The sequence below is a fragment of the Hippopotamus amphibius genome, chromosome 13 (genome assembly GCF_030028045.1).
Source record: "Hippopotamus amphibius kiboko isolate mHipAmp2 chromosome 13, mHipAmp2.hap2, whole genome shotgun sequence".
NCBI lineage: Eukaryota > Metazoa > Chordata > Mammalia > Artiodactyla > Hippopotamidae > Hippopotamus > Hippopotamus amphibius.
The window spans coordinates 46,489,735-46,509,398 of NC_080198.1; the positions used below are offsets into that span (position 1 = coordinate 46,489,735).

The following is a 19,664-nucleotide window of genomic DNA, read 5'->3' on the forward strand; positions in this document are numbered from 1 at the left end:
AAGGTGGTTTTGAGTCTGATGTCTGAGGCATAATGGGTGAGGAGGCTTCAGATGAACTATAGGCCTCACTATTCCTTGCTGAGTCAGTAGTGTATAGGGGAGGGTATAATGGTATATATGGTGGGGGCACTTCGTCTGGCTCTCCCACTAGGACCAGCTTCTTTGTTTTAGGCTTGTGCTTAGAGGAGGCTATTGCCTGTGCCATCAGGATCTTACAATTTTTTTCTAGGCATGACTGAAGCCAGTGTGGCTTTATCAGGACTACATCCTGCAATGAGTCTATATATGGGAATTGGTCCAGATATCTTGGGTCCCCTGTCATTACTTTATATACCGTATTGATTAGTCCCCTGTCCAAGCAGTTCTCTGAGGGCCATCCTACTCCGAATGATGGCCACTCCACTTTGCACAGGGTATGGAGCTTTTTAGGGGTCAATTTAACTCCATAGTCTCCTGAGTAACCCTTTTTAAAGTTTTTAATCATGCATTTTAAAGGGGTGGGTTTACTTTGCTTGCTACCCATTTTTTCCAGTCCTCTCAGACAACACGCACACACACACAAGGGAGAGTAGGAGAAGGAAAATTGGTTTTGGAAATGTGCTTCATCTGTCTCCGGCCATTTCCCTCGTGGAAATTTTCAGGCACCTCTTAGCATTGGTGGGAAGGAATAAACCCCACATCAGGACTTCTCCGAAGAGACCCACCCTAAGCCGTATGAGGATTGCCATGGAACCAGATCAGGACTCAACACTCGCTTCAACCTTAATTGGTCATCTCATTTACTAACATTTATTCAACAAGCTCCAGCCCTCTGCTTAAAGTTAAAATCCCTTAACCTTAAAGTTACAGTTTCGCCTCCTCCTCTCCCCCAAGATGGTCTTGGAGGTTACTCAAGCGAGTCTTGGGAGGTGATCAGGCTCCCTTTCCATCACTTAGGGACGAGCCTATTAAACCAGAATGAACCCGGGTTCTTACCAGTGTGGTGGGTGGTGCTCCCTGCACTGACTCCTGTGCCCCTCCGGGTTCCATTGTTCTCTCGGAAGTCTCACCCCAACATGATGGGAGGGCTAGTCTCCTATGGATCAATTGGTCCACTGGTGCCAGGCAATGTCACCACCGTCAGCATCCCTGGGATGGTAATCTGGAGACAAGGGAGGTGAAAGCACCATCTCTGTATGCCATCTCCCTATCCCAGACGAGCCCCCAGAAATGTTGGAGGAATCAGTGGTGGCAGACAGGACACCAAGGCCTTATAATGCAGGAAGCAATGTTTATTGTACCAGTATGGGCCCAGTGGATTCACATCCAAAGTCTGAGCCCCGAACCAGAGGAAAGCTTCTCCTTTTATAGAACAGTTCCCACGCTTTTGGGAGCCTATAACTATATTTATCTATGCAGAAGCAATGTACAGAAGCCAAAGTGCATACATTAGTTTTTCCTTATCTCGTTGACCCAGATGTTTGCACTGCCCATGGCAGGATCTTGTGAAAGAGGCCATAAGTTATTTATTCCCTGGGGCTTGCATTTTCCTATGTTTGCTTTGTCCTTTCCTGTTTTTGTTATTGACCTGCCTCAGTTGGCCCGCTGTTCTGGCAGCAACCCTTCTCTTTAATAAATCTTATCTTCTTTACATTCTGCCTTGAGTCTGGAAATTCTTTTCCAACCCATGTTTGGACCATGACACTAATGATTATTAAACAATATCTATTAACTAAAAAGCCCTTGATGACAGAGAAGTGATTCATTGCACAGTACAGCCCTGGGTAGGGTCAGTGAAAAACAGGAGAAACTGTAAGGGCCCAAGATGGCATCATTTATGTTAACAGCCACACACTGGGTGTGGTACAGGGAACGGTTAGCCCCTGGGTGATTCAATTTTCTGCTATCAACACGAGGCCTTGTGTGGCCTCGGATTTTAATGGATATTGGGATAATTTGGGAAGAGGTTTAGTTATGTCTTTCTGAATATTTATAGATTCTGCACTTTTTAGTCTTTCAATGTCAGTATTAGAGGTAGCCCACAGATATTAGGGTAACTTGACTAAATGAGGGATTTCAGTCTGGAATTCTTCCTCTTCTATATCAAGGACAGATTGTAAGGAACATAGAAAGATATCCTTTAGGGAATCCCCTGGCAGTCCAGTAGTTAAGACTCCACGCTTCCACTGCCGGGGGCCTGGGTTCCATCCCTGGTCAGAGAACTTAGATTTGTTGCCGTAATAATGGCTACTCTGTACACTGAGGCCAAATAGAAATATGGAGACAGAGATTTTGGAGGAAGAGAAAGATGGTTGAAGGGAAGACACAGAAGGCTAGTGCCTCAAGAACTGTGCCCCTGCTCCTTGGGAGTCAGGGAAGATTTTATGTGTGGGGCTTGCAGTCCAGATAAATGATAAGAGCCCAGGTGGTGAGGATTTTGCATTCTTTTCTTCTGCAAATTCATGGCCAAAGCTGGCATCAGGCAGCGCAGCAACCAAGTCTGGTGTCTTTGAAGTTATCAGCCCATGAGCTTCTTTCTGAAATGAAGAGTGCTACAAAGGAGTTGGGGGAGGGGGGGAAGAAATGCCAGGTGCAAGGTGTAATTCATATGGAGTCAGAGAGTAATCGACTTTGTGAAGGACAAGTCTAGCTACAAGTGTTTGTTAGTAGTAACAGCTAAAGAATAACCAAGATTGCTTAACTCTCTCAGGCCACTTTATCTTTCTCCTCTAGCCTGTTTGAAGTTCTCTTTGTTTTCCTTGCTCTCAAGAGGAAAAAGAACAATCACTTCTATTTGCATTGCAACAGATCCCACAAGCTGCAGGCCAAAAAAAGATATCCTTTCCAAAGTGCTCAGTTAACAAATGAGACTTAAACTTATAGGCTTTCACACAGCAAAAGAAACCACAAACAAAAGGAAAAGACAACCTACGCACTGGGAGAAAGTATTTGCAAACGGTGTGACCGACAAGGGCTTAATTTCCAAAATATACAAACAGCTCAAAATGCTCAGCTGTGATTATAAGTTTGGTCAGATCTGTGACTTCCCATCCTATTTTCTGTCTTTTAATGAATCCACTTACCTCAGGAGAAAACACATTTACCAATAAGGTAGTTAGAGCAGGTTGGTAGCATCATCTATTGCATGGAAACCAGAATGCCTTAGGAAGAGAGCTTCCAGATGGGCTTTAAAGTCTGCTCTAAATTCATCTTTGGTTTGCAGGTGTGAATAAGAGACCAACCACTGCAGGCAGGGAAGACCTTGAGAATAGCTTTTAAAAGATCCATTGCTATTTTGCGAGCTTTTTCTGGTACGTTAGGAGACCACGTTGGAGACCAGAGATCTTGAGTATCATTCTCAGAGTTACATCATTCTGCCTCCTGCATCCATTTTGGGGCTTTACCTGGTCCTACTACATGTGCACAAGCTGGGAAAGATCTGACAGCCCAGATGAGGACTCTAAATTCTTCAGAAAACTTTTGGGGATCCTCCCTGGGTTTAGGAAATTCTTTAACTGTGGTCCTTAATCTTTGACCAAGGAATGAAAGATATCCAAAGGAGATCGCCAGCACCCTTGGGTAGGCTTACTTTAAAAGGTAACTTTGGCGACTCTCCACCCCAAGGCGTACCCTCATCAGCCAGTGCAGAGCTTCAGGAAGTAGGTACAGGCCTGGTGTAATGTTCTGTCTGGGCAGAGTGAAAGAGAACAATGCAAAAGGACTCCAGCTCACTAGTGCCTTTACGTTGGATTGGCTTTGCCTATGCAGCACTGGTTGCTTCCGGTGGGATCATTGGCTATGCAAAAGCAGGCAGTGTCCCGTCCCTGGCTGCTGGGCTCCTCTTTGGGCTCCTCTTTGGTGGTTTAGTGGGCCTGGGTGCCTATCAGCTGTCTTAGGACCCAAATAACATTTAAGTTTTTTTTTTAAGCTCTTTATTGGAATATAATTGCTTTACACTTGTGCCAGTTTTTGCTGTACACCAGAGTGAATCAGCTGTATTTATATATATATTCCCATATCCCCTCCCTCTTGAGCCTCCCTCCCATCCTCCCTATCCCACCCCTCTAAGTCATCACCCATCATCGAGCTGATCTCCCTATGTTATGCAGCAACTTCCCACTAGCTATCTATTTTACCTTTGGTAGTGTATATACGTCAGTGCTACTCTCTCACTTCATCCCAACTTCCCCTTCACCCCCCACCCCGTGTCCTTAAGTCCATTCTCTACATCTGTATCTTTATTCTTGCCCTGTCACTGGGTTCATCAGTACCATTTTTTTAGATTCCATATACATGAGTTAGCATATGGTATTTGTTTTTCTCTTTCTGGCTTACTTCGCTCTGTATGACAGTCTCTAGGTCCATCCACCTCACTACATATAACTCAGTTTCATTCCTTTTTATGGCTGAGTTATATTCCATTGTATATATGTGCCACATCTTCTTTATCCATTCATCTGCTGATGGGCATTTAAGTTGCTTCCATGTCCTGGCTATTGTAAATAGTGCTCCAATGAACATTGTGGTACATGTGTCTTTTTGGATTATGGTTTTCTCAGGGTATATGTCCAGGAGTGGGATTGGTGGGTCATATGGTAGTTCTATTTTTAGTTTCTTAAGGAACCTCCAAACTGTTTTCCATAGTGGCTGTACCAATTTACATTCCCCCCAGCAGTGTAGGAGGGCTCCCTTTTCTCCGCACCCTCTCCAGCATTTATTGTTTCTAGATGTTCTGATGATGGCCATTCTGACTGGTGTGAGGTGATACCTCATTGTGGCTTTGACTTGCATTTCATGTGTTTGTTAGCCATCTGCATGTCTTCTTTGGAGAAATGTCTACTTAGGTCTTCTGCCCACTTGTGGATTGGATTATTTGCTTTTTTGGTATTAAGCTGCATGATAGATTTTCTTAATTATATCTGGAACCTTGGCTGGCATTACGGGAATGAGATTCTACCCCTTTGGAAAATGTATGCCTTCAGGCTTAACTGCGGGTTCCAGCTTGCTGATGGTCACCAAACTTGGAATTAGCACGTTGGGTAAACCCCATCAGTAGTAGTCAAGGCCCAGCTTGGACTCATGAAAAAATTTTAAACTTCCACTATTTTTAGTGTATTAAGATAAATAAGTACAGCATTTTCAAGTATTCTGACATTTTACTTAAAACAAAAACAAACAGCAACAAAAAACAACACTGACCTTTGCAGAGAAAGAAAGTCAGTCATTATCATTATAACCCTAAAAAGGTAGGTAAAGTGCAATACAAGAGCTTCTTCCTGTGGTACTCTCATGAAGTTTGATTCTTGTGTGTTGGTGTTATCTGTTCCTTCTGTATCTATAGGTAAGATCTCCAGTGATAAAATGTTAGGTGTCACCAGTGGGGCCCCTGAAACCCTGTGCCCTCCTCAGAGGGACAGTGTGAAAAAAATCTCTTAATGAGATTTAGGATATCTGTTCTTTTTTTTTATATATAAATTTATTTATTTATTGGCTGTGTTGGGTCTTCATTGCTGCACAAGGGCTTTCTCTAGTTGCTGTGGGTGGGGGCTACTTTTCATTGTGGTGCATGGGCTCCTCATTGTAGTGTCTTCTCTTGTGGAGTGCAGGCTCTAGGTGCATGGGCTTCAATAGTTGTGGCACATGGGCTCAATAGTTGTGGCACACGGGCTTAGTTGCTCTGTGGCATTTGGAATCTTCCCAGAGCAGGGCTCGAACCCATGTACCCTGCATTGGCAGGCAGATTCTTAACCACTGCACCACCTAGGAAGTGCCAGGATATCTGTTCTTTTGCTTATCTTAGAGTACAGACCTACTTTGAAATTCTGTTCAATGAAATCAATGAAAATAAAGTTTACTACAAATAAAAAATGAAATAAAAGGAAACTGTTTAAAAGTCTCTTCAGAGTGGAAAGGCGATTCAGATAGAGGATTAGTAGACTGTGAGTATTCAGGTAAAGGAAGATAGATGGAAGTGGTAGGAGCCACATCAGTCTTTGGTTTTGGGTACCTCTTGTATCTTTAACTTTCCATTAGACTTTTTTTTTTTTTTAATTTATTTGCCCGAGCGGCATGTGGGATCTTAGTTCCTAGACCAGGGGTCAAACCGTCGCCCCCTGCATTGGCAGCACAGAGTCTTTTTTTTTTTTTGGTTTAGTATTTATTTTTTTGTCTGCATTGGGTCTTTATTGCTGCCTGGGCTTTCTCTAGTTGCGGCAAGTGGGGGTTACTCTTCCTTGCAGTGTGCAGGATTCTCACTCTGGTGGCTTCTCTTGTTACGGAGCACAGGCTCTGGGCTCAAGGGCTTCAGTAGTTGTAGCACGTGGGCTCAGTAGTTGTGGTGCCCAGGCTTAGTTGCTCCGCAGCACATGGGATCTTCCCCAACCAGGGATCAAACCTGTGACCCCTGCATTGGCAGGCAGATGCTTAACCACTGTGCCACCAGGAAAGTCCCCGGCACAGAGTCTTAATCACTGGACCTCCAGGGAAGGCCCTTCATTAGCCTTTTGCAATGAATCTTTCAATGAAGCTTTTTAGAATCTTGAAGCCTTTTGGAGGCTTCTGAATATCAATTAAAGTAATAGATATCCCATTGTGTTGGTTTGATTGGGAACTCGATTACAATTGTACTTTTTTTTTAATGTTTATTCATTTATTTATTTATTTTTAGCTGTGTTGGGTCTTCATTGCTGCACACAGGCTTTCTCTAATTGTGGTGAGCAGGGGCTACTCTTTGTTGCAGTGTGAGGGCTCCTCAGTGATGTGGCCTCTCTTGCTGCAGAGCACAGGCCCTAGAGCACTCAGGATTCAGTAGTTGCAGCACATGAGCTTAGTAGTTGCAGCACGTGGGCTTAGTTGCTCCGCAGCATGTGGCATCCACCCGGACTAGGGATCAAACCCATGTCCCCTGCACTGGCAGGTGGATTCTTAACCCTGCACCACCAGGGAAGTCCTACAATTGTACTTCTTGAATGAATAACCTTGTGTACCTGGAATGTTCCCCGTAATGGCCATTGTAAATCTAGGTTGTTTTAGTAAGATTTTGACATTTTTGCATGTATCTATAGCTTCCAGGACCATAGTTCTTAGACATAAAATAAGCAGGTGTGCCAGAAGGTAGAGCACTCAGTTCTTTGGAACTTGAGGACCCTATTTCTTTAGTGAAGGCTTTGGTCTCTTGGAACCAAATTCACAGCTAACAGGAATGTGCCACTGGGTTGGAGATTTTGTGGTGTTTTATGTTTTAAAGGGCACCTTATGGCACAAAAATTTTCCTGTGTTTGGCAGGTGACCTAGTACTGATCTAACCCATTCCCTAACCAATTTATCCTAGCATGGGGGTCTTAGATTAGATGGAGAGCTCAAACAGCTCTTAAGGGCTCAACCTGAAACCATCTTTTGCATCTTTGCCTTCTAAGATTCCCGTTAACAATAGATCCATCATGCTTTTACCTAATGTGTATGTCAGTGAAACCAACAATAACTGAGGAGGAAATGACCTGTGGATGCCAGCAGCAACCAAAGAAATGGTACAGTGGACCAATCAAGAGCTAAGGACTGGCACTCTGTTAGAACCTCCTGTCAGTCCAAACTGCCCTGTTAACCCTGGACTGGAAAACCAATGAGAGCAGTGAGCTCAGATGCAAAGGGAACAGAGTTCAGATCCAAGAGAAACTTACCTACAGCCTTCAGAAGCAATGAGAAAGACAGAGAACTGCAGGGTTCAGCAGGTGCTAATGCTTGTGTTTCCCATTGTCCTTGAGAACTTTAGTAGGCTCCCTTGGATCCCACTGTCATCGCCAAAACTGTTAAAGAATAAAATTCAATGAAGCAAATTTTAAAGATCTTATTGGCCTTAAATCAGCAACTCATGAATCAGACAGCACCAACTTAGGAGATAGAAATGCGCTCCAAAGAGTTGTGCAAGGCAAGAGGTTTTATAGGCAGAAGGGAGCAGGAACAAGGAAGTTATACTAGACAAAAAGGATATTGGTTGTTGCAAGGTTACTTTCCTTATAAAGTATGGCAGGGGGTTATCGGGCTGATTACCTAACTAATGCTGATCAGGAAATTCCTGATGGACTGGGACTTTCCCACCAGGGAAATCCCTTGACCAAGTACTGACTTAAGCTAGGCATCCAAAACATCTACACAATGTTCCACAAGCTCAAGATACTTATCAGACCCTTACCCTAAATAACCCATGACAGTCTGTCCCTTAAGGGCAAATATTTCCTTTTTGTGCTAGAGCCAATCATAATTCTTGCAAGACAACTTTAACAACCTTGTGGCTTTTGCCTTTATAAGCCCCTGATTCTTTCTCTTCCTCAGGACATTCTTTCAGTTTTACCCACATCTGTGTCTCCCAAATTGCAATTTCCAAGACCCCAAATGAAGCTCTTTGTCCTATGGACACAAAAAATTAGGATCGCTAAGCCAAAGAGCATTGCTCATCACCCAATTCTGCAAGGGTTAAGTTGTAACCCACTGCAGTTGCTAACCTGACAGTTACACTCCAAAAGAAATTAAAAGACAAAAACAGGATAAGGCACCCTGTGCTTTAGATGTACACGAATAAGCAGGCCCATAGATCGTTAGAAGTATATCTCAAGAAGAATTTTAATGGTCCTGGATTTTTGAATCTTTCCATACATAGAAAAGCACTAAAACTATGAATTTGAGACATCTGTATTTAATGATTTGCAGTATCTTTTTCTTTTGATGCATCCAAAGATGCGTGCTTGACTACATGTATTTCCTAGCCAAAACTCATATATCAACTGGCTTCACCCCTACCTCTTCAGAGCAGTTCCTCAGGACTGAGTGGCTCTCTCCTAGGCTTTGGTCCTCAGCAAGACCCCAAATAAAACTTAAACTCACAACTCTAACGTTGTGTCTTTCTGTAAGTCAACAGTTCGTTGCAGCCTTGGTACTAATTATTGTTCGACAAATAATGTTCCTGATAACTTGTCTCCCTAGGGGTGGGGCTGAAGGGGGAGGTGGGTGGAACTGAACATTCATTGCCACCCAAAGGAAAAAGTTGTTTGTTTTGTCTGAGAACAAAATGTTCCCATCACAGAGGAGCTTGGGCAGCTTCTATGTTTGGGGTGTGCTGACTCAACAGGACCGCAGCGAACACGGAGAGCACCCAGGCTGATGCAGTCAGACAGATCCAGCAGATCGGCCCCTCCAGCATTTGCAGAGCTGCAGGCACAGGCTCTTTGCTCTGTTTGCTCTGCTTAGAGAGCAGCTCTGTTTTGAAGTCCTGCCCAGCCCCCTGAGGCTCAGCCCACCTCTACCGCTACCCGATTTCTCTGAGAGCCACAGCACAGAGCCTGCAGCAAGGAGGTCTCTTCCTTCCTCTGGTGGGGGACCTATTCTTGGAGCTCTATTTCCTGAGTGCTTTACCTCCTTTCACATTGGGCCAGTTTGCTTGGCAGGAGCCCTGGGCAGAGCTTCTCCAACTTCAATGTGCATATGGGTACAAATCACTTGGGGTTAAACCGGTTTAACTGGCTAAACAGAAGTTTCTAATTCAGATCTGGGAGTGGGTAAAGACTATGTCTGACAAACTCACAGGTGCACCCATGCTGTGTTCCTGTACCAGGCTTTGAGTAGCAAAGAACTGTGAATGCAAATCACCGGTTCTTAATTCTGCTGCACAGTTTAATCCCCTGGGGAGCTTTTAAAGCATTTACGTTCCACATCAATTAAGCTCAAAGCTTTGTGGGTGGGGTCCAGGTGTTCCTACTTCTTTAACTCCCAGGTCGTCCCAATGTGTAGCCAAAGTTGACAACCTGGGAGTGCAGGATCTTCCCTTTTACCCTGATTCCCTGCAGCGTGCAAAAGCCACGGGCTGAAGGGTTTTGTTCATTTGCTTGTTTTCAAATTTAAAATGCATCAGCTTTCTGACTTTGAAAAAGAAGGGGGAAAGGTCCCCCTTAATTCTTACCTTCCATTTTGTTTATTCTTTTATTTTGGCTGTGCCCCCAGCTAGCAGGCTTCTTAGTTCCCCCACCAGGGATTGAACCCAGGCACTCCCTGCAGTGGAAGCACAGAGTCCTAACCACTGGACAGCCAGGGAATTTCCTTTACCTCCTATTTTGAAATGTGAAGAGACGTTTGGGTATGGCAAGTGGGGATGAGGGTCTGGACTGTGGCCAAAGAAAGACCAAAATGTACAACTGAGAATCAGCTATGGCCAAGTGACAGAAAGAAAATTATCCTGGTAGGATTTTCACTCCTTCTGGGTCACAAACCCTGAGCCCCTCTTTGTGAGGGAAAACAGGAAATCAAAAAATGTGTTCTTTTTTTTGTTTTAAAGTATTTTTATTTATTGGCTGCATTAGGTCTTCGTTGCTGCATGCCGGCTTTCTGTAGTTGCAGACAGCGGGGGCTACTCTTCATTTCAGTGCACAGGCTTCTTATTGTGGTGCTTCTCTTGTCGCAGAGCATGGGCTCAGTAGTTGCACTGCACTGGCTCAGCAGTTGTGGCTCTCGGGTTTAGTTGCTCCACGGCATGTGGGATCTTCCCAACCCTGGGACCGAACCTATGTCCCCTGCATTGGCAGGCAGATTCTTGACCACTGTGCCATCAAGGAAGTCCCCTCCAAAAAGATTATGGTGTGCCTCTGGATGCACGGGTAGAAAGAAGATCAGGCACGCTGTGGGGGGGAGTTGAAACTCTATTGGTAATGGGTAGGGGAGCTATCTATCTTGTGTCAGGCCACAGACATGGGGAAGAAAGATTGTGGAATCTGTTTTTGTTTATTTCTATATTCCAAGTGTTGGGTGGTAGGGATATTTAATGATAACTGCCATGGGGCGCAGCAATGGGGTCAGCAACTTGAGTGGTAAAAGACTGTACCAAGTCCGAAGCAAGGGTAGAAAGCGAGATTTATTGAGTACACTGCAAAGGAGCAGTGGGTGAGACCAAGAGGGGATCTTCCCCTGGGGGAGAGAAACTGGGCTTTCTTTATGGTCCCTTCTTGTCACCCTTGGATTAATTTTCCACCCATATGGTGGTTAGGGCTTCCTGGGCTGCCAACTCCTTGTGACTGCTGGTAATTTTCCATCGGGGGAGGGTGTGATTGTCTTATCTTCAAATTACCTCCCCAGGCTAAGATAGCTGTTCTATTGTTAAGCTCCACAATAACCTCTGAACTGAGAAGGAACTATGAGACCAAAAAAATGAAGCAGGCAGCTCTGTGAAGTGCAATTATGAAGTATGTTGTGGGTAATTTGCATATGGGAAGGATCAGGCAGATGACCATCCAGAGGTATTAACATCTGTAATCAGCACTGCTGAAAGAGGTACAGGGGGATTCAAAGTATTACCAAATTGGTTGACAGGACCCAAGACCTTTTGTCGCAGCCAGGGAGGTTCTTTTCCCTCTAAGATTCACAGAGCCAATAATGAAACCAATGCTGAGACTGAAACCACACAAGCTTTATTCAATGGCCAAAGAATGGAGAACCGGAAACCTAGTTCACAGATCAACTTCTCAACCCAGTTCGGGCAGAGACACCAAATATGTAGAAGGATCGATGTTAAAGGGAGGGAACTGGAAAGAGTAGGAGGAATATTTCTGACTTATCTGAGAACAGGGGTGTGGTTTGGCCAGGGAACAGATGCAACACTCCTTTGCATCAGTCATGGCAATTTTCAACTGTCACTGGTGGGTGTGTCTTTTAGCATGCTAATGTATAATGTATTACAATGCACGTATAATGAAGTTCAAGGGTTACTAGAAGTCAAATCTTCCACCATCTTGGGCCTAGGGGTTCTAACCACTGGTTGTTTTTTCTTTGCAGCTTCCTTCTGAAACTGAAATAATTGGTTTCTATTCAAGAAAGGGACAGGGGTGATTCTGGGGCAAGAGCCTTGGTAATACATTGAGCCAAAGCCAAAGAAGGAATCTGACCACTAATGGATAAGCACATCCAGACCAACAGGAACCAGAGATTTCTCATCCCCCTGGGGGTCTCGTGAGCATTATTTCTCAGGGATCATTAACCATCTGTTTCAGCATAAGGCATTATTCCAGTTCTAAGATCAGAAGAAGAAAAAGGTAAGAACTGATAAGGAACATATCTGGCTTGGGCGCATTTCTTGTGGGTAGGCTAAAGCTCAGTCATGCAGAAAGGGGATTTCAGCCCTAAGATGGAGCTGACAAACTAGAGCCTGTGCTTCAGACACACACTAAGTACTTAGAATAGCACTTAGTACATAGCAGGTGCTCAATAAACACTTGTTGAATAAGTAAATGAATATTCTCTAAATCTAAGCCTGGTCATTAGGTCCTTTCTCTTGTGACACTTCTTACATTCAGCATATGCCATATTTATGTTTTTTTTTTCTTTAGAACTTTTATTGAGATACAGTTAACATACAATAAACTGCATATATTTAGAGTGTACTATTTGGTATCACAGTCTCCCAATTCATTCCCCCCCAACCCTCCCCGCTTTCCCCACTTCGTGTCCATATGTTTGTTCTCTACATCTGTGTCTCTATTTCTGCCTTGCAGACCAGTTGATCTGTAGCATTTTTCTATAGTCCACATATATGTGTTAATATACAATATTTGTTTTTCTCTTTCTGACTCACTTCACTCTGTATGACAGTCTCTAGGTCCCTCCATGTCTCTACAAATGTCCCAGTTTCATTGCTTTTTACAACTGAGTAATATTCCATTGTATATATGTACCACATCTTTTTTATCCATTCATCTGTTGATGGACATTTAGGTTGCTTCCATGTCCTGGCTATTGTAAATAGTGCTGCAATGAACATTGGAGTGCATGTGTCTTTTTTTGTTTGTTTGTTTGTTTGTTTAAGAACTTTATTGAGATACAGTTAACAGACAATAAACAGCATATATTTAGAGTGTACAATTTGGTATCCCAATCTCCCAATTCATTCCCCCCCAATTCTCCCCACTTTCCCCACTTGGTGTCCATGTGTTTGTTCTCTACATCTGTGTCTCCATTTCTGCCTTGCATTTCCTCTTTCATAGTTGTTAGCATTTGCCTTATGTATTGAGGTGCTCCTATTTGGGTGCATATATATTTATAATTGTTATCTCTTCTTCTTGGATGGATCCCTTGATCTTTATGTAATGTCCTTTCTTGTCACTTGTAACATTTTTTATTTGAAAGTCTATTTTATCTGATATGAGTATCGCTACTCCAGCTTTCTTTTGATTACCATTTGCATGGAATATCTTTCTCCATCCCCTCACTTTCAGTCTGTATGTGTCCCTAGGTCAGAAGTGGGTCTCTTGTAGACAGCATATATATGGGTCTTGTTTTTGTATCCATTCAGCCAGTCTGTGTCTTTTGGTTGGTGCATTTAGCCCATTTACATTCAAGGTAATTATCGATATGTATGTTCCTATTACCATTTTCTTAATTGTTTTGTTTTTGTTTCTGTAGGTCCTTTTCTTCTCCTATGTTTCCTGCTTAGAGAAGTTCCTTTAGCATTTGTTGTAGGGCTGGTTTGGTGGTGCTGAATTCTCTTAGCTGTTGCTTGTCTGTAAAGCTTTTGATTTCTCTGTCAAATCTGAATGAGATCCTTGCTGGGTAAAGTATTCTTGGTTGTAGGTTCTTCCCTTTCATCACTTGAAATATATCATGCCACTCCCTTCTGGCTTGCAGAGTTTCTGCTGAGAAATCAGCTGTTAACCTTATGGGAGTTCCCTTGTATGTTCTTTGTCATTTTTCCCTTGTTGCTTTTAATAACATTTCTCTGTCTTTAATTTTTGTCAATTTGACTTCTATATGTGTTGGTGTGTTTCTCCTTGGGTTTATCCTGCTTGGGACTCTGTGCTTCCTGGACTTGGGTAGCTATTTCCTTTCCCATGTTAGGGAAGTTTTCAACTATAATCTCTTCCAATATTTTCTCAGGTCCTTTCTCTCTCTTGTCTCCTTCTGGGACCCCTATAATGTGAATGTTGGTGCATTTAACATTGTCCCAGAGGCCTCTTAGGCTGTCTTCAGTTCTTTTCATTCTTTTTTCCTTATTCTTTTCTGCATCAGTGATTATCACCATTCTGTCTTCCAGGTCACTTATTCGCCCTTCTGCATCAATTAATCTGCTATTAGTTCCTTCTAGTGTATTTTTCATTTCAGATATTGTGTTGCATATCTCTGTTTGTTTGCTCTTTAATTCTTCTAGGTCTTTGGTAAACTTTTCGATCTTTGCATCCAATCTTTTTTCAAAGTCCTGGATCATCTTCACCATCATTATTCTGAATTCTTTTTCTGGAAGGGTGCCTATCTCCTTTTCATTTAGTTGTTTTTCTGGGGTTTTATCTTGTCCCTTTATCTGGTACAAAGTCCTCTGCTTTTTCATCTTCTCTATCTTTCTGTGGCTGTGGTTTTCAGTTCCACAAGACGAAATACTGCTGATACTGCTTGATACTGCTGTCTGCCCTCTTGTGGAGGAAGCTGTCTAGGAGGCTCATGGGTGCTTCCTGATGGGAGGGACTGATGGTGGGTAGGGCTGGGTGGGCAGAGCTCAGTAAGACTTTAATCTGATATGGTGGGTGGAGCTCAGTGACACTTTAATCTGCTTGTCTGCCAATGGGTGGGGCTGTGTTTCCACCTTGTTGGATGTTTGTCCTGAGGCTACCCAGCACTGGAGCTTACAGGCTCTTTGGTGGGGTTAATGGCGGACTCTGGGAGGGTTCACGCCAATGAGCACTTCCCAGAACCCCTGCCACCAGTGCCCCTGTCTCCCCAGTGAGCCACAGCTGCCCCCCACCTCTGCAGGCAACCCTCCAACACTAGCAGATAGGTCTGGTTCAGTCTCATATTGGGTCACTGCTCCTTCCCCCTGGGTCCTGGTGAGCACAATTTTGTGTGCTCCCCAAGAGTGGAGTCTCTGTTTACCCCAGTCCTGTGGAGGTCCTGCAATCGAATGCCTCTGGCTTTCAAAGTCTGATTCTCTGGGGATTCCTCCTCCCATTGCTGGACCTCCAGGTTAGGAAGCCTGACCTGAGGCTCAGAACCCTCACTTTAGTGGGTGGACTTCTGTGGTATAACTGTTCTCTAGCTTGTGAGTCACCCATTCAGCACTTATGGGATTTGATTTTAACACGATTGCGCCCCTCCTATCGTCTCATTGTGGCTTCTCCTTTGTCTCTGGATGTGTGATTTTTTTTTTTTTTGATGAGTTCCAGTGTCTTTCTGTTGATGATTGTTCAGCAGTTAGTTGTAATTCCGGTGCTCTTGCAAGAGGGAATGAGCGCACATCCTCCCACTCTGCCATCTTTATTCCTCTGCGTATTTATGTTTTTATAGATCTTATGCCCCTTGCTGGCTTGAAAGCTCCTGGATGGAAGGCACCAATTCTGCATTTTATCTTTGCATGTCCAAACTGAGTGTTCATGCTGTTCTCCAAGCAATACCAGATTTCTCACTAAAATACTCAGCCTCGGGACTTCCCTGGCAGTCCACTGGTTAGGACTCCATGCTTTCACTGCAGAGGGCCCGGGTTCAGTCCCTGGTCAGAGAACTAAGATCTCACAAGCCACGAGGTGCAGCCAAAAAACAAAAACAAAACAAAGCAAAAAAACTCAGCTTATTTTCACTGGGAGTGCATGACAATTTCTATGTCCCTTTTACATCACCAACACTTGGTACTGTTAAAAGATAAATTGAGACATTAAAATTTTCAAGAGTTTGAGCAGACATTAGTTCAAATCAGCAGCACCAATCTGGAAGTAGTTAGGAGCACGCCACCAACAGGCGCTAGGTGAAAGATTTTTATAAAGAGGACGAGGAAGAAAAGCAAGGAAATTGCTTGATTGGCTAGAGCTGAAGCAGTTGCATTTATTCGAAAAGCCCAGTGAGTTGTTTGTGATTGGTGGTTTTTCTTAATCTTGAGGCTCTTAGACTCCCAAAATTTCAGATCTATTTTTCTTGGCTAATGCCATATAAATGGGAAACTAGTTATGGGCTGGCCTGCAGAGATTCCTTATAATTCTACCTGTGTTACTCTATTCTACTCTCATAATAAAATCTTTTCTGTGCTGTTTAGTGCAACTTTGTCCTACTCTCTAAACATCTCTGGTATCATCACCCCAAACTTTCATTAACATGATGCCAAAACATCGGAGGACTGATTGTATTTAAATATTTTTTAAGGACTTCCCTGGTGGCACAGTGGTTAAGAATCTACCTGCCAATGCAGGGGACACAGGTTCGATCCCTGGTCTGGGAAGATCCCACATGCCATGGAGCAACTAAGCCTGTGCACCACAACTACTGAGCCTGTGCTCTAGAGCCTGTGAGCCACAACTACTGAAGCCTGTGTGCCTAGAGCCTGGGCTTTGCAACAAGAGAAGCCACTGCAATGAGAAGCCCATGCACCTCAACAAAGAGTAGTACCTGCTCACTGCAAAGAAGACCCAACACAGCCATTAAATAAATAAATAAATAAATAAATAAATAAATAAATAAATAAAATAAAAAATGTTTTAAAAAATAAAATAAATATTTTTAAAATTTTCTGTGTGTTATGATGTTTGACATCCCCCAAACAACCATTCTGGCTGGGGAGACTGCCCTTCCTAGGGCTAGCCAATTCTTAGAGCTAGCATAGGGCCCAGCCAGAGGCCCTTTGCAAACCAGAGGCCCTTAGTGATATGCAAACTAATCAGTCCAGAGCCTTACCACCTCTACTGGCCCATACACCCCAGGGAACAGTATTCATCTGCCTTAATCATCCCAGGGGCCGGGTGCTAGGCAACTAGGAACCAACCATTCAGCCCCAAACCCATCAAATCCTGCCTTGCCTTTCCCTTGAAAATCTGTATAAAGATCATGGCCTAAACATTCCCCCCACCCCTGCCTCTTGCCTCCTCACCACCCAGATGGCTTTCCCATGTGGCCCTGCCTGGAGTGCCATGCCTCCTGTCTCTAGGATCGGTGAGTATAATAAAGTTTGGGTCATTTTTTTCTTCTGTACTGCTCCTCTGTCTCCTCCTCTGGCCTCACCTGACTGACCAACTCATTAAAAAAAAAAAAAGTGCAAACACAAGCCATACCACCAGCTGGAACATCTTTGTGCCATGGCTGCACTTCACTACAGGAGTGGCGACAGGCTGTCCCTACAGGCTGTTCCTACAGGCTGTTCAGCCCTTTCTGGCAAGGCAACTACTTCATGGAGTTGGCTGACCCCCTGGAATCCCATTCAGGCTTGATCTTGGATGTAATATTTCCATTTAATGGATGCACTTTACTGAGCCTTTCCTGTTTTATTAGTAGGATAAGTGAGAACTCACGTGAAGATGGGCAGCTCAGGTTTTAAGGTCACATACAAGGCTTTGGTGGCAGGAGTTATTTCCATTAGGGCCAAAAGCTGGCTAGGAGTTGCCACTTGAAGGGGGTGTATATGGCAACTGTCTTGGATATTCACATGTCCAAAACCCAAGAGGCCGATGTACCCAAGTAGCAGTCTCTTGTTGTCACAGGCTGCAAATCTCACAGGTAAGTCACCAAGACGTGTAGCTCCAGAGTGCTGGCAAGCACCATTGGTCCCAATGACAGGGTTCATGCCAATGCATATTGCACAGCCTCTAGAGTCTGCCACTGTTGGGGGCCCCATCCAAAGATGACTGTCTTGTGGGTAACCTTGACATAAGGGACATTTGGTACATGTTGCCTCCGATAGCCAAACAGGCCTACCAGTTATGGAGCTTCTTTCTTGTTGGTGGGGGCTGCCAAGGACAGCCGTTTTTGATTGACTTTATCAGAAATACTCCTCTGATTACTGCACTTTTGAGCTGGTGGCTCCCAGGAACTTCACTTTTGAGCAGGTCCCTGCATCTCATCAGAGTTGTCAGGCCTTCCAGCGTGTCATAAGATCTACGACCTTATATAGGGACTGGTCAACTTGTTTCTTGGCCAGGCCAGTGATGAGGATGTCAACGAAGTGGATGAAAAGTAATTTTGGGGATAACTGGGCTTGCTGAAGACCTAGGCCAACCACTGGTGTGTATTGCAGGAGAATTGAGGAACTGCTATGGACTGAATTGTGTCCATCCTAGATTAACATGTTGAAACCCCAACCTCCAATATGACTGCATCTGAAGTTCTAAAATGAGAAGTGCAGAGAGATTCTGAAAGTGTGCTTATTCTTCAAGGCAATGGAAGAACAACCCTAAAAGTGATTCAGAGATCATTAGCATTACTACCTCAGTTTCAGACAGCCCAGACAGCTTCCACAGAAGTCATGGGGGCAGAGCCACCCAGACGCTTGGGAGCAAGACTCCCCTGCAGCTCTGATAAGACAGTGGGTCCAGAAGGTGGGACCATCACCTCAGTGGCCCTGGAGGGCAGAAGACCAAACCAAATAGAATTATTCTTGAGTCTTAAGATCTCATGTATCTTGCTAAGTTTTGAACTTGCTCAGGCCCTAACACACTTTCTTCCTTCTGATTTCTCCTTTATGGAATTGGAATGTGTGAGATAATATATATTGGTCTCTGCCCCCAGTTCCTGGCACAGAGTCCCTGAAATCCTTGTAAATTTCTAAGTGATAAGAGCACTAGGAGCATCTTTTGTTCTAATATTTGTTCTTTGACCCTGGTTCTTGACTCAGGGCTCCTGAAACCTTTCTAATTTCTTAGGTGATAGGAGCATCTTATTCTAATAAAGCAACTCTGAGTAGCCTCCTAGATGAGGGCTGGTCACCAGAAGGACCAAGCCGTGATTAGTGCTTGAAATTTTCAGCCCCCTTCCCCCGGCCTCATTCTCTTGATAAGGGAGAAGGGCTGGGAATGGACTTTTTAAAATTAATTTATTTATTGACTGCCTTTGTGTTTCGTTGCTGCGTGTGGGCTTTCTCTAGTTGCAGCAAGCGGGGGCTTCTCATTGCTGTGGCTACTCTTGTTGCAGAGCACGGGTTCTAGGCGCGTGGGCTTCAGTAGCTGCAGCACTTAAGCTCAGTAGTTGTGGCTTGCAGGCTCTAGAGTGCATGCTCAGTAGTTGTGGCGCATGGGCTTAGTTGCTCTGAGGCATGTGGGATCTTCCCAGACCAGGGATTGAACCTGTGTCCAATGCACTGGCAGATGGATTCTTAACCACTGTGCCACCAGGGAATGGACTTAATGGTTGACCATGCCTACATGATGAAGCCTCCATAAAAATCCCAATAGTACCAGGTTCAGAGAGCTCCCCAGAGGGTGATGCATCCCAACTCCAGAGGACAGAAGCTCTTGTGCTCAGGACTCTCCCAGACCTACCCTATGTGATCTCTTCATCTGGCTATTCATATGTATTCTTTATTACAGGGGTCCCCAACCCCCTGGGCCATGGACCGGTACCGGTCCGTGACTTGTTAGGAACCGGGCCACACTGCAGGAGGTGAGCGGTGGTCAAGCAAGCGAAGCTTCATCTCTATTTACAGCTGTGCCCCATCGCTCACATTACTGCCTGAGCTCCGCCTCCTGTCAGCATTATGGTGAGTTGTATAATTATTTCATTATATAGTACAATGTAATAATAGAAATAAAGTGCACAATAAATGTAATGCACTTGAATCATCCCAAAACCATCCCTCCTCACCTCCCACCCTGGGTGCCGGCGCAAAAATTATCTTCCACGAAACCGGTTCCTGGTGCCAAAAAGGTTGGGGACTGCTGCTTTATCAAATCCCTTTATAATAAACCAGTAAATAT

General features: G+C 44.2%; 1 protein-coding gene and 1 pseudogene across 1 annotated transcript in view; one reads left to right on the forward strand and one right to left on the reverse strand.

Annotated features, from left to right (window-relative positions):
• The window catches only part of LOC130834993 (zinc finger protein 445-like), a 47,606-nt gene extending 46,574 nt beyond the window's left edge, over positions 1-1,032 (reverse strand). The window contains exon 1 of the mRNA XM_057706153.1: positions 976-1,032. The gene's annotated coding sequence lies outside the window, so the exon portion shown is untranslated. The remainder of the gene's footprint in view (positions 1-975) is intronic.
• Positions 1,033-3,689: 2,657 nt separating this feature from the next.
• LOC130835225 (transmembrane protein 14C-like) lies at positions 3,690-5,035 on the forward strand (annotated as a pseudogene).
• Positions 5,036-19,664: the final 14,629 nt, after the last annotated feature.